We start from the raw sequence: 13751 nt of genomic DNA, 5'->3' as shown, positions 1-13751 counted from the left end.
GGGGCGGGGGGCTGTCTCTCTATACACACACACACACACTCACACTCACTCACACTCACACAAGATGCGCCTCCACGGCTGGACTCGCCAAGGTGGAGCCCTCCCAGCCCCCCTCGTCTCCTCGCCCGGCCTCCTTCACCTACCCGCTGCCCACCCCCAGCGCGTCGCTGCCTGCCGCTGACTGCGCACGCGCGGGACGCTCGCCCTTTGACCCCAGCCAGGGGCCGCCCTCCCCCACAACCCCTTTCAGCTGCGCCCCCCCCCCTCGCCCTGTGGGTGGGCTGCCGCCTATTCCCCCGGGCCAGGGCTGGGGCACAGCCAGTGTATGGGGCGTCTCTCTCTGGGGATGTGTCCCATGGGTGGGGTGGGGTGGCGTGGTTTGGGGGGCGCTGAAGAAATCAGTCCCCTCCATCTCCTACCTCTGGAAAACGCCCAAGCCCGTGGAGAACTGCCGGCACCGCTTCGTGGGGGCCAGGACCCTCCTCCGTGTCCTCCGGTGGCCCAGTCCAAGGGGCCTGGGCCTGGCCGGGGCTGCATTGGACCCCGACCACCCTGGCGTGTGGACTCGCTAAAAATCGGCCATTAGATATTAGATTCCAGCTTCCTGGAGGTCATTTCACTAATGAGTGCACCGGAAAGAGTTTCCTAATCCATCTGTGAGGGTGGCAACTGAAAGAGAATTTTAAAGCTGACAGAATAGGCGAGGGAAGGCATAGGAGATTTCCACACCCAGCAAGGAAGCCTTTCCCGAAATGGAAGAAAGAAACGAGCAAACAGAGACACCGGTAGCCCGCCCGGAAAAGAGTCTGCCCCTTAGAGAAAGCACCCTGACCAGGTTCACCCGTGGGTGGGTGGCGAGCTAGCGGCATTCAGAAGAGCGAGGCCCGCAGTCTGTGCGGAAGACACCTGCGCTCGGGTGTGTGTGGCGGCGCGATTCACAAGCAGCTCTAGATGTTAAACCAAGGAGAAGCCAGGGAGTTCCCAACGCCCCAGGTGTCCTCAGCCCACGACTGGCTGCTGTGGGAATGCGAAGCCCGGCTCCTTGTCTCAGAGCGGGGTTCCCAGGAGGATCAGGCTGAAGCTGGGACTTGGCCTCAAAGTGTCCCCTCGCATGGCCACCCCCTTCCCCTTCCTGCTCCTCTACTCCTGGTGCCCCTCCATCCAGGGGCCAGACCTTAAAGAGTCACCGCAAGAGAATCCTGGTCCCAAAGGAGCCTTCTGGGGGACCGGTGCTGAGAGAGGTTGTGGGCATGGCCCGCTGGGGCTCTGCCCGACCCAGGGCTGAGAGATGCCACCTCCCAGCTCTGGGTCCCTGCAGGAAGTGTTGGCAAGCACAGGGCCGGTCCTCCAAAGGCCCAGGTGCAGGGAGCCCAGGCCAAGCAGCCTGTGGAAGAAGCCACTTGCCGTGCCACCCCGGGAACAGGACTGCAGGCCCCGGCCCTTCCCACCTCCTCCTCCTCCTCCTCCTCCCCCCCGCCCCCCCCCCACAGGGCACAGGGCTCAGAGACACCTCAGACTCTTGCTACCCAAAGTGCAAAGGGCATCAGTTGCTCCTCCAACCCCCCTCCCCCCGCCCAGCAGACCACGTTGTCCAGCCAGCCCCCGGGCCTCCCTGGGGTGCCCAGCACAAAAGTGCAGACACCCACCGGACCCTCAATCTCAGTTTTCGGATGTTTTTGCCACTCTAAGGACCCGCAGGCCAGCTGGGCCTTCGGGCAGGACAGAGAGCCCCGGAATCCGACGTGGAGAGCTGCGTGTACGTCCCCATCAGGAGGCGGTCCCCACCTCCGCGGCTCTCCCCTTGCGGGGAGCGGCAGCCCAGCCGGCAGCCCCAGGGCCTCAGGGAAGACACCAGGCTGGGCCCCCCCGCGGCACAGCGGGGGCACGTCCCCCGCACTCACGCGACTTAGGGACGGCTGCTGGAGACTGCTGCGGCCACCCTGCTGCCGGGTTTCTGGAGGGCTTCCTGGAAGCAGCGTCCACACCAAGCCCTTGGAAGGCCCAGGCGACGGAGGAGCCGGTCAGGCAGGGGCCGAGGACGGTGAGAGGCCGGGCGGGCGGGAAGGAGCATGTCAGGCAGGGGCAGAGGACGGTGACAGGCCGGGCGGGGAGGAGCCGGTCAGGCGGGGGCCCAGGACAGTGACGGGCCTGGCCGGGGAGGAGTGCGTCAGGCAGGGGCAGAGGAGACGGGGGCTGGGTAAGGGTTAGGGTGACAGTTAGGGCACAATTCACAATCGCAAAGACGTGGAAGCGACCCGAGTGCCCATCCATCCAGGAGTGCATCAATAAAATGTGGCGCGTGGACACCACGGAGTGCCATTCGGCTGTGAGGAGCAGCGGTGAGAGGGCGCCTCTCGTGTTCTCCTGGCCAGAGCTGGAACCCGTTCCAGTAAGCCAAGTATCCCAAGAATGGACACACGAGCACCACGTGAGCGCGCTCACCAGCAAATTGGTACGAACGGATGGACACCTAAGTGGACGGAGAGGAATCACCTTCATCGGGTGGGTGTCGGGCGGGTGGGGGGAGGGGAGGGGCATACACATCCATTAGGCATGGGGTGGGTGCGCACCGACTGGGGGATGGGCGCACTTGAAGCTCTGACCCGAGGGGGGAGGCTTGGAGAGGGCAAGGCACCCGACCTTAACATTGGTACCCCCACAATACGCTGGAACAACATGAGAGGTATATGAATAAGAACACAGGGGGGGGCCGGGCGCGGTGGCTCACGCCTGTAATCCTAGCTCTCTGGGAGGCCGAGGCGGGCGGATTGCTCCAGGTCAGGAGTTCGAAACCAGCCTGAGCAAGAGCGAGACCCCGTCTCTACTAAAAATAGAAAGAAATTAATTGGCCAACTAATATATATAGAAAAACACAGCCGGGCGTGGTGGTGCATGCCTGTAGTCCCAACTACTCGGGAGGCTGAGGCAGCAGGATTGCTTGAGCCCGGAGATTGAGGTTGCTGTGAGCTAGGCTGACGCCATGGCACTCACTCTAGCCTGGGCAGCAAAACGAGACTCTGTCTCAAAAAAAAAAAAAAAAAAAAAGAACACAGGGGGGAGGGGGGCACGGGCAACACATGTCACCTGAATACTTGTACTCCCATCATCTGCTTGAAAAGAGAGAGAAAAGAAAATGCAATCTTAGAGGTAAGAGACACTTTTTAAACATAATGAATCCGAAGAGAAAAGTAAAAGGAGGCCTGTGGAGCAGGTCTGGGTGTGACTCCGGATCCCCCAACATCAGGTGCCACCACCAAAGATTCCTGCGTGTAGCCCATAGAACCCCAAAAGCAACGGGACGAGTTCTGGTCACGTACTCCCTCAAAATGACATCCTGGCCTTCTTCTGGAACTCCCTCCCCTCTCAGACTCTCAAGGTTTCCTCCAGCGTGTCGGTTCCCACAGAGCAGACCTTTGGTCTGAGACCTGACAGTCCAGATGCCACGCATGCTGCCGCGTGGCGGCGGTGTCGCGGCTTGGGACAAGAGGAGGCCCCACGGTGCGGGCTGGGGCGCCAGGCACCGCGCGGGCGCTGAGGGTGGGGGTGACCCCCACCCCGGGCCGCCGCCGCGCTCCCAGAAAGGGGACAGAACAAGAGGCAAAAAAAAAAAAAAAAAAAAGCAGCAGCCTGTGGCACCCGGTATTCCCAGGCGGTCTCCCATCCAAGTACTAACCAGGCCCGACCCTGCTTAGCTTCCGAGACCAGACGAGATCGGGGGCGTTCAGGGTGGTGTGGCCCTAGACGGCGGCGGAGGGCGCCCCTGCCCCGCTCAAGAAGCCGAGCCTCTCTGGGCTTCCCCGCCGCCGCCTCCCGCCCCAGGCCCCGCGCCGGGCCGGGCCGGTTGAGTTCTCCGGCCGGCCGGGTCCCGCGGGCTCCCAGGGACGGGGGTGATGGGCGGGGCGGGGCGGGGGGCTGTCTCTCTATACACACACACACACACTCACACTCACTCACACTCACACAAGATGCGCCTCCACGGCTGGACTCGCCAAGGTGGAGCCCTCCCAGCCCCCCTCGTCTCCTCGCCCGGCCTCCTTCACCTACCCGCTGCCCACCCCCAGCGCGTCGCTGCCTGCCGCTGACTGCGCACGCGCGGGACGCTCGCCCTTTGACCCCAGCCAGGGGCCGCCCTCCCCCACAACCCCTTTCAGCTGCGCCCCCCCCCCTCGCCCTGTGGGTGGGCTGCCGCCTATTCCCCCGGGCCAGGGCTGGGGCACAGCCAGTGTATGGGGCGTCTCTCTCTGGGGATGTGTCCCATGGGTGGGGTGGGGTGGCGTGGTTTGGGGGGCGCTGAAGAAATCAGTCCCCTCCATCTCCTACCTCTGGAAAACGCCCAAGCCCGTGGAGAACTGCCGGCACCGCTTCGTGGGGGCCGGGACCCTCCTCCGTGTCCTCCGGTGGCCCAGTCCAAGGGGCCTGGGCCTGGCCGGGGCTGCATTGGACCCCGACCACCCTGGCGTGTGGACTCGCTAAAAATCGGCCATTAGATATTGGATTCCAGCTTCCTGGAGGTCATTTCACTAATGAGTGCACCGGAAAGAGTTTCCTAATCCATCTGTGAGGGTGGCAACTGAAAGAGAATTTTAAAGCTGACAGAATAGGCGAGGGAAGGCATAGGAGATTTCCACACCCAGCAAGGAAGCCTTTCCCGAAATGGAAGAAAGAAACGAGCAAACAGAGACACCGGTAGCCCGCCCGGAAAAGAGTCTGCCCCTTAGAGAAAGCACCCTGACCAGGTTCACCCGTGGGTGGGTGGCGAGCTAGCGGCATTCAGAAGAGCGAGGCCCGCAGTCTGTGCGGAAGACACCTGCGCTCGGGTGTGTGTGGCGGCGCGATTCACAAGCAGCTCTAGATGTTAAACCAAGGAGAAGCCAGGGAGTTCCCAACGCCCCAGGTGTCCTCAGCCCACGACTGGCTGCTGTGGGAATGCGAAGCCCGGCTCCTTGTCTCAGAGCGGGGTTCCCAGGAGGATCAGGCTGAAGCTGGGACTTGGCCTCAAAGTGTCCCCTCGCATGGCCACCCCCTTCCCCTTCCTGCTCCTCTACTCCTGGTGCCCCTCCATCCAGGGGCCAGACCTTAAAGAGTCACCGCAAGAGAATCCTGGTCCCAAAGGAGCCTTCTGGGGGACCGGTGCTGAGAGAGGTTGTGGGCATGGCCCGCTGGGGCTCTGCCCGACCCAGGGCTGAGAGATGCCACCTCCCAGCTCTGGGTCCCTGCAGGAAGTGTTGGCAAGCACAGGGCCGGTCCTCCAAAGGCCCAGGTGCAGGGAGCCCAGGCCAAGCAGCCTGTGGAAGAAGCCACTTGCCGTGCCACCCCGGGAACAGGACTGCAGGCCCCGGCCCTTCCCACCTCCTCCTCCTCCTCCTCCTCCTCCTCCTCCCCCCCGCCCCCCCCCCACAGGGCACAGGGCTCAGAGACACCTCAGACTCTTGCTACCCAAAGTGCAAAGGGCATCAGTTGCTCCTCCAACCCCCCTCCCCCCGCCCAGCAGACCACGTTGTCCAGCCAGCCCCCGGGCCTCCCTGGGGTGCCCAGCACAAAAGTGCAGACACCCACCGGACCCTCAATCTCAGTTTTCGGATGTTTTTGCCACTCTAAGGACCCGCAGGCCAGCTGGGCCTTCGGGCAGGACAGAGAGCCCCGGAATCCGACGTGGAGAGCTGCGTGTACGTCCCCATCAGGAGGCGGTCCCCACCTCCGCGGCTCTCCCCTTGCGGGGAGCGGCAGCCCAGCCGGCAGCCCCAGGGCCTCAGGGAAGACACCAGGCTGGGCCCCCCCGCGGCACAGCGGGGGCACGTCCCCCGCACTCACGCGACTTAGGGACGGCTGCTGGAGACTGCTGCGGCCACCCTGCTGCCGGGTTTCTGGAGGGCTTCCTGGAAGCAGCGTCCACACCAAGCCCTTGGAAGGCCCAGGCGACGGAGGAGCCGGTCAGGCAGGGGCCGAGGACGGTGAGAGGCCGGGCGGGCGGGAAGGAGCATGTCAGGCAGGGGCAGAGGACGGTGACCGGCCGGGCGGGGAGGAGCCGGTCAGGCGGGGGCCCAGGACAGTGACGGGCCTGGCCGGGGAGGAGTGCGTCAGGCAGGGGCAGAGGAGACGGGCTGGGTAAGGGTTAGGGTTACAGTTAGGGCACAATTCACAATCGCAAAGACGTGGAAGCGACCCGAGTGCCCATCCATCCAGGAGTGCATCAATAAAATGTGGCGCGTGGACACCACGGAGTGCCATTCGGCTGTGAGGAGCAGCGGTGAGAGGGCGCCTCTCGTGTTCTCCTGGCCAGAGCTGGAACCCGTTCCAGTAAGCCAAGTATCCCAAGAATGGACACACGAGCACCACGTGAGCGCGCTCACCAGCAAATTGGTACGAACGGATGGACACCTAAGTGGACGGAGAGGAATCACCTTCATCGGGTGGGTGTCGGGCGGGTGGGGGGAGGGGAGGGGCATACACATCCATTAGGCATGGGGTGGGTGGGCACCGACTGGGGGATGGGCGCACTTGAAGCTCTGACCCGAGGGGGGAGGCTTGGAGAGGGCAAGGCACCCGACCTTAACATTGGTACCCCCACAATACGCTGGAACAACATGAGAGGTATATGAATAAGAACACAGGGGGGGGCCGGGCGCGGTGGCTCACGCCTGTAATCCTAGCTCTCTGGGAGGCCGAGGCGGGCGGATTGCTCCAGGTCAGGAGTTCGAAACCAGCCTGAGCAAGAGCGAGACCCCGTCTCTACTAAAAATAGAAAGAAATTAATTGGCCAACTAATATATATAGAAAAACACAGCCGGGCGTGGTGGTGCATGCCTGTAGTCCCAACTACTCGGGAGGCTGAGGCAGCAGGATTGCTTGAGCCCGGAGATTGAGGTTGCTGTGAGCTAGGCTGACGCCATGGCACTCACTCTAGCCTGGGCAGCAAAACGAGACTCTGTCTCAAAAAAAAAAAAAAAAAAAAAGAACACAGGGGGGAGGGGGGCACGGGCAACACATGTCACCTGAATACTTGTACTCCCATCATCTGCTTGAAAAGAGAGAGAAAAGAAAATGCAATCTTAGAGGTAAGAGACACTTTTTAAACATAATGAATCCGAAGAGAAAAGTAAAAGGAGGCCTGTGGAGCAGGTCTGGGTGTGACTCCGGATCCCCCAACATCAGGTGCCACCACCAAAGATTCCTGCGTGTAGCCCATAGAACCCCAAAAGCAACGGGACGAGTTCTGGTCACGTACTCCCTCAAAATGACATCCTGGCCTTCTTCTGGAACTCCCTCCCCTCTCAGACTCTCAAGGTTTCCTCCAGCGTGTCGGTTCCCACAGAGCAGACCTTTGGTCTGAGACCTGACAGTCCAGATGCCACGCATGCTGCCGCGTGGCGGCGGTGTCGCGGCTTGGGACAAGAGGAGGCCCCACGGTGCGGGCTGGGGCGCCAGGCACCGCGCGGGCGCTGAGGGTGGGGGTGACCCCCACCCCGGGCCGCCGCCGCGCTCCCAGAAAGGGGACAGAACAAGAGGCAAAAAAAAAAAAAAAAAAAAAGCAGCAGCCTGTGGCACCCGGTATTCCCAGGCGGTCTCCCATCCAAGTACTAACCAGGCCCGACCCTGCTTAGCTTCCGAGACCAGACGAGATCGGGGGCGTTCAGGGTGGTGTGGCCCTAGACGGCGGCGGAGGGCGCCCCTGCCCCGCTCAAGAAGCCGAGCCTCTCTGGGCTTCCCCGCCGCCGCCTCCCGCCCCAGGCCCCGCGCCGGGCCGGGCCGGTTGAGTTCTCCGGCCGGCCGGGTCCCGCGGGCTCCCAGGGACGGGGGTGATGGGCGGGGCGGGGCGGGGGGCTGTCTCTCTATACACACACACACACACTCACACTCACTCACACTCACACAAGATGCGCCTCCACGGCTGGACTCGCCAAGGTGGAGCCCTCCCAGCCCCCCTCGTCTCCTCGCCCGGCCTCCTTCACCTACCCGCTGCCCACCCCCAGCGCGTCGCTGCCTGCCGCTGACTGCGCACGCGCGGGACGCTCGCCCTTTGACCCCAGCCAGGGGCCGCCCTCCCCCACAACCCCTTTCAGCTGCGCCCCCCCCCCTCGCCCTGTGGGTGGGCTGCCGCCTATTCCCCCGGGCCAGGGCTGGGGCACAGCCAGTGTATGGGGCGTCTCTCTCTGGGGATGTGTCCCATGGGTGGGGTGGGGTGGCGTGGTTTGGGGGGCGCTGAAGAAATCAGTCCCCTCCATCTCCTACCTCTGGAAAACGCCCAAGCCCGTGGAGAACTGCCGGCACCGCTTCGTGGGGGCCGGGACCCTCCTCCGTGTCCTCCGGTGGCCCAGTCCAAGGGGCCTGGGCCTGGCCGGGGCTGCATTGGACCCCGACCACCCTGGCGTGTGGACTCGCTAAAAATCGGCCATTAGATATTGGATTCCAGCTTCCTGGAGGTCATTTCACTAATGAGTGCACCGGAAAGAGTTTCCTAATCCATCTGTGAGGGTGGCAACTGAAAGAGAATTTTAAAGCTGACAGAATAGGCGAGGGAAGGCATAGGAGATTTCCACACCCAGCAAGGAAGCCTTTCCCGAAATGGAAGAAAGAAACGAGCAAACAGAGACACCGGTAGCCCGCCCGGAAAAGAGTCTGCCCCTTAGAGAAAGCACCCTGACCAGGTTCACCCGTGGGTGGGTGGCGAGCTAGCGGCATTCAGAAGAGCGAGGCCCGCAGTCTGTGCGGAAGACACCTGCGCTCGGGTGTGTGTGGCGGCGCGATTCACAAGCAGCTCTAGATGTTAAACCAAGGAGAAGCCAGGGAGTTCCCAACGCCCCAGGTGTCCTCAGCCCACGACTGGCTGCTGTGGGAATGCGAAGCCCGGCTCCTTGTCTCAGAGCGGGGTTCCCAGGAGGATCAGGCTGAAGCTGGGACTTGGCCTCAAAGTGTCCCCTCGCATGGCCACCCCCTTCCCCTTCCTGCTCCTCTACTCCTGGTGCCCCTCCATCCAGGGGCCAGACCTTAAAGAGTCACCGCAAGAGAATCCTGGTCCCAAAGGAGCCTTCTGGGGGACCGGTGCTGAGAGAGGTTGTGGGCATGGCCCGCTGGGGCTCTGCCCGACCCAGGGCTGAGAGATGCCACCTCCCAGCTCTGGGTCCCTGCAGGAAGTGTTGGCAAGCACAGGGCCGGTCCTCCAAAGGCCCAGGTGCAGGGAGCCCAGGCCAAGCAGCCTGTGGAAGAAGCCACTTGCCGTGCCACCCCGGGAACAGGACTGCAGGCCCCGGCCCTTCCCACCTCCTCCTCCTCCTCCTCCTCCTCCTCCTCCTCCTCCTCCCCCCCGCCCCCCCCCCACAGGGCACAGGGCTCAGAGACACCTCAGACTCTTGCTACCCAAAGTGCAAAGGGCATCAGTTGCTCCTCCAACCCCCCTCCCCCCGCCCAGCAGACCACGTTGTCCAGCCAGCCCCCGGGCCTCCCTGGGGTGCCCAGCACAAAAGTGCAGACACCCACCGGACCCTCAATCTCAGTTTTCGGATGTTTTTGCCACTCTAAGGACCCGCAGGCCAGCTGGGCCTTCGGGCAGGACAGAGAGCCCCGGAATCCGACGTGGAGAGCTGCGTGTACGTCCCCATCAGGAGGCGGTCCCCACCTCCGCGGCTCTCCCCTTGCGGGGAGCGGCAGCCCAGCCGGCAGCCCCAGGGCCTCAGGGAAGACACCAGGCTGGGCCCCCCCGCGGCACAGCGGGGGCACGTCCCCCGCACTCACGCGACTTAGGGACGGCTGCTGGAGACTGCTGCGGCCACCCTGCTGCCGGGTTTCTGGAGGGCTTCCTGGAAGCAGCGTCCACACCAAGCCCTTGGAAGGCCCAGGCGACGGAGGAGCCGGTCAGGCAGGGGCCGAGGACGGTGAGAGGCCGGGCGGGCGGGAAGGAGCATGTCAGGCAGGGGCAGAGGACGGTGACCGGCCGGGCGGGGAGGAGCCGGTCAGGCGGGGGCCCAGGACAGTGACGGGCCTGGCCGGGGAGGAGTGCGTCAGGCAGGGGCAGAGGAGACGGGCTGGGTAAGGGTTAGGGTGACAGTTAGGGCACAATTCACAATCGCAAAGACGTGGAAGCGACCCGAGTGCCCATCCATCCAGGAGTGCATCAATAAAATGTGGCGCGTGGACACCACGGAGTGCCATTCGGCTGTGAGGAGCAGCGGTGAGGGGGCGCCTCTCGTGTTCTCCTGGCCAGAGCTGGAACCCGTTCCAGTAAGCCAGGTAGCCCAAGAATGGACACACGAGCACCACGTGAGCGCGCTCACCAGCAAATTGGTACGAACGGATGGACGCCTAAGTGGACAGAGAGGAATCACCTTCATCGGGTGGGTGTCGGGCGGGTGGGGGGAGGGGAGGGGCATACACATCCATTAGGCATGGGTTGGGTGCGCACCGACTGGGGGATGGGCGCACTTGAAGCTCTGACCCGAGGGGGGGAGGCTTGGAGAGGGCAAGGCACCCGACCTTAACATTGGTACCCCCACAATACGCTGGAACAACATGAGAGGTATATGAATAAGAACACAGGGGGGGCCGGGCGCGGTGGCTCACGCCTGTAATCCTAGCTCTCTGGGAGGCCGAGGCGGGCGGATTGCTCCAGGTCAGGAGTTCGAAACCAGCCTGAGCAAGAGCGAGACCCCGTCTCCACTAAAAATAGAGAGAAATTAATTGGCCAACTAATATATATAGAAAAACACAGCCGGGCGTGGTGGTGCATGCCTGTAGTCCCAACTACTCGGGAGGCTGAGGCAGTAGGATTGCTTGAGCCCGGAGATTGAGGTTGCTGTGAGCTGGGCTGACGCCATGGCACTCACTCTAGCCTGGGCAGCAAAACGAGACTCTGTCTCAAAAAAAAAAAAAAAAAAAAGAACACAGGCGGGAGGGGGTCATGGGCAACACATGTCACCTGAATACTTGTACTCCCATCATCTGCTTGAAGAGAGAGAGAAAAGAAAATGCAATCCTAGAGGTAAGAGACACTTTTTAAAAATAATGAATCCGAAGAGAAAAGTAAAAGGAGGCCTGTGGAGCAGGTCTGGGTGTGACTCCGGATCCCCCAACATCAGGTGCCACCACCAAAGATTCCTGCGTGTAGCCCATAGAACCCCAAAAGCAACGGGACGAGTTCTGGTCACGTACTCCCTCAAAATGACATCCTGGCCTTCTTCTGGAACTCCCTCCCCTCTCAGACTCTCAAGGTTTCCTCCAGCGTGTCGGTTCCCACAGAGCAGACCTTTGGTCTGAGACCTGACAGTCCAGATGCCACGCATGCTGCCGCGTGGCGGCGGTGTCGCGGCTTGGGACAAGAGGAGGCCCCACGGTGCGGGCTGGGGCGCCAGGCACCGCGCGGGCGCTGAGGGTGGGGGTGACCCCCACCCCGGGCCGCCGCCGCGCTCCCAGAAAGGGGACAGAACAAGAGGCAAAAAAAAAAAAAAAAAAAAAGCAGCAGCCTGTGGCACCCGGTATTCCCAGGCGGTCTCCCATCCAAGTACTAACCAGGCCCGACCCTGCTTAGCTTCCGAGACCAGACGAGATCGGGGGCGTTCAGGGTGGTGTGGCCCTAGACGGCGGCGGAGGGCGCCCCTGCCCCGCTCAAGAAGCCGAGCCTCTCTGGGCTTCCCCGCCGCCGCCTCCCGCCCCAGGCCCCGCGCCGGGCCGGGCCGGTTGAGTTCTCCGGCCGGCCGGGTCCCGCGGGCTCCCAGGGACGGGGGTGATGGGCGGGGCGGGGCGGGGGGCTGTCTCTCTATACACACACACACACACTCACACTCACTCACACTCACACAAGATGCGCCTCCACGGCTGGACTCGCCAAGGTGGAGCCCTCCCAGCCCCCCTCGTCTCCTCGCCCGGCCTCCTTCACCTACCCGCTGCCCACCCCCAGCGCGTCGCTGCCTGCCGCTGACTGCGCACGCGCGGGACGCTCGCCCTTTGACCCCAGCCAGGGGCCGCCCTCCCCCACAACCCCTTTCAGCTGCGCCCCCCCCCTCGCCCTGTGGGTGGGCTGCCGCCTATTCCCCCGGGCCAGGGCTGGGGCACAGCCAGTGTATGGGGCGTCTCTCTCTGGGGATGTGTCCCATGGGTGGGGTGGGGTGGCGTGGTTTGGGGGGCGCTGAAGAAATCAGTCCCCTCCATCTCCTACCTCTGGAAAACGCCCAAGCCCGTGGAGAACTGCCGGCACCGCTTCGTGGGGGCCGGGACCCTCCTCCGTGTCCTCCGGTGGCCCAGTCCAAGGGGCCTGGGCCTGGCCGGGGCTGCATTGGACCCCGACCACCCTGGCGTGTGGACTCGCTAAAAATCGGCCATTAGATATTGGATTCCAGCTTCCTGGAGGTCATTTCACTAATGAGTGCACCGGAAAGAGTTTCCTAATCCATCTGTGAGGGTGGCAACTGAAAGAGAATTTTAAAGCTGACAGAATAGGCGAGGGAAGGCATAGGAGATTTCCACACCCAGCAAGGAAGCCTTTCCCGAAATGGAAGAAAGAAACGAGCAAACAGAGACACCGGTAGCCCGCCCGGAAAAGAGTCTGCCCCTTAGAGAAAGCACCCTGACCAGGTTCACCCGTGGGTGGGTGGCGAGCTAGCGGCATTCAGAAGAGCGAGGCCCGCAGTCTGTGCGGAAGACACCTGCGCTCGGGTGTGTGTGGCGGCGCGATTCACAAGCAGCTCTAGATGTTAAACCAAGGAGAAGCCAGGGAGTTCCCAACGCCCCAGGTGTCCTCAGCCCACGACTGGCTGCTGTGGGAATGCGAAGCCCGGCTCCTTGTCTCAGAGCGGGGTTCCCAGGAGGATCAGGCTGAAGCTGGGACTTGGCCTCAAAGTGTCCCCTCGCATGGCCACCCCCTTCCCCTTCCTGCTCCTCTACTCCTGGTGCCCCTCCATCCAGGGGCCAGACCTTAAAGAGTCACCGCAAGAGAATCCTGGTCCCAAAGGAGCCTTCTGGGGGACCGGTGCTGAGAGAGGTTGTGGGCATGGCCCGCTGGGGCTCTGCCCGACCCAGGGCTGAGAGATGCCACCTCCCAGCTCTGGGTCCCTGCAGGAAGTGTTGGCAAGCACAGGGCCGGTCCTCCAAAGGCCCAGGTGCAGGGAGCCCAGGCCAAGCAGCCTGTGGAAGAAGCCACTTGCCGTGCCACCCCGGGAACAGGACTGCAGGCCCCGGCCCTTCCCACCTCCTCCTCCTCCTCCTCCTCCTCCTCCCCCCCGCCCCCCCCCCACAGGGCACAGGGCTCAGAGACACCTCAGACTCTTGCTACCCAAAGTGCAAAGGGCATCAGTTGCTCCTCCAACCCCCCTCCCCCCGCCCAGCAGACCACGTTGTCCAGCCAGCCCCCGGGCCTCCCTGGGGTGCCCAGCACAAAAGTGCAGACACCCACCGGACCCTCAATCTCAGTTTTCGGATGTTTTTGCCACTCTAAGGACCCGCAGGCCAGCTGGGCCTTCGGGCAGGACAGAGAGCCCCGGAATCCGACGTGGAGAGCTGCGTGTACGTCCCCATCAGGAGGCGGTCCCCACCTCCGCGGCTCTCCCCTTGCGGGGAGCGGCAGCCCAGCCGGCAGCCCCAGGGCCTCAGGGAAGACACCAGGCTGGGCCCCCCCGCGGCACAGCGGGGGCACGTCCCCCGCACTCACGCGACTTAGGGACGGCTGCTGGAGACTGCTGCGGCCACCCTGCTGCCGGGTTTCTGGAGGGCTTCCTGGAAGCAGCGTCCACACCAAGCCCTTGGAAGGCCCAGGCGACGGAGGAGCC

At 63.2% G+C, this 13751-nt stretch overlaps 3 non-coding genes across 3 annotated transcripts; all 3 read right to left on the bottom strand.

Moving 5' to 3' along the window:
• Nucleotides 1-3624: 3624 nt before the first annotated feature.
• On the bottom strand, nucleotides 3625-3743 carry LOC142872528 (5S ribosomal RNA). The gene has a single exon (XR_012920785.1). It is a non-coding gene; the product is annotated as a 5S ribosomal RNA (ribosomal RNA).
• Nucleotides 3744-7533: 3790 nt separating this feature from the next.
• On the bottom strand, nucleotides 7534-7652 carry LOC142872527 (5S ribosomal RNA). The gene has a single exon (XR_012920784.1). It is a non-coding gene; the product is annotated as a 5S ribosomal RNA (ribosomal RNA).
• A 3798-nt stretch (nucleotides 7653-11450) lies between these two features.
• Nucleotides 11451-11569, bottom strand: LOC142872526 (5S ribosomal RNA). Its single transcript, XR_012920783.1, has one exon. It is a non-coding gene; the product is annotated as a 5S ribosomal RNA (ribosomal RNA).
• Nucleotides 11570-13751: the final 2182 nt, after the last annotated feature.

This window comes from Microcebus murinus, chromosome 8, assembly GCF_040939455.1.
Source record: "Microcebus murinus isolate Inina chromosome 8, M.murinus_Inina_mat1.0, whole genome shotgun sequence".
In the NCBI taxonomy this organism is placed as follows: domain Eukaryota; kingdom Metazoa; phylum Chordata; class Mammalia; order Primates; family Cheirogaleidae; genus Microcebus; species Microcebus murinus.
This window is presented reverse-complemented; position numbering and strand designations above follow the sequence as displayed.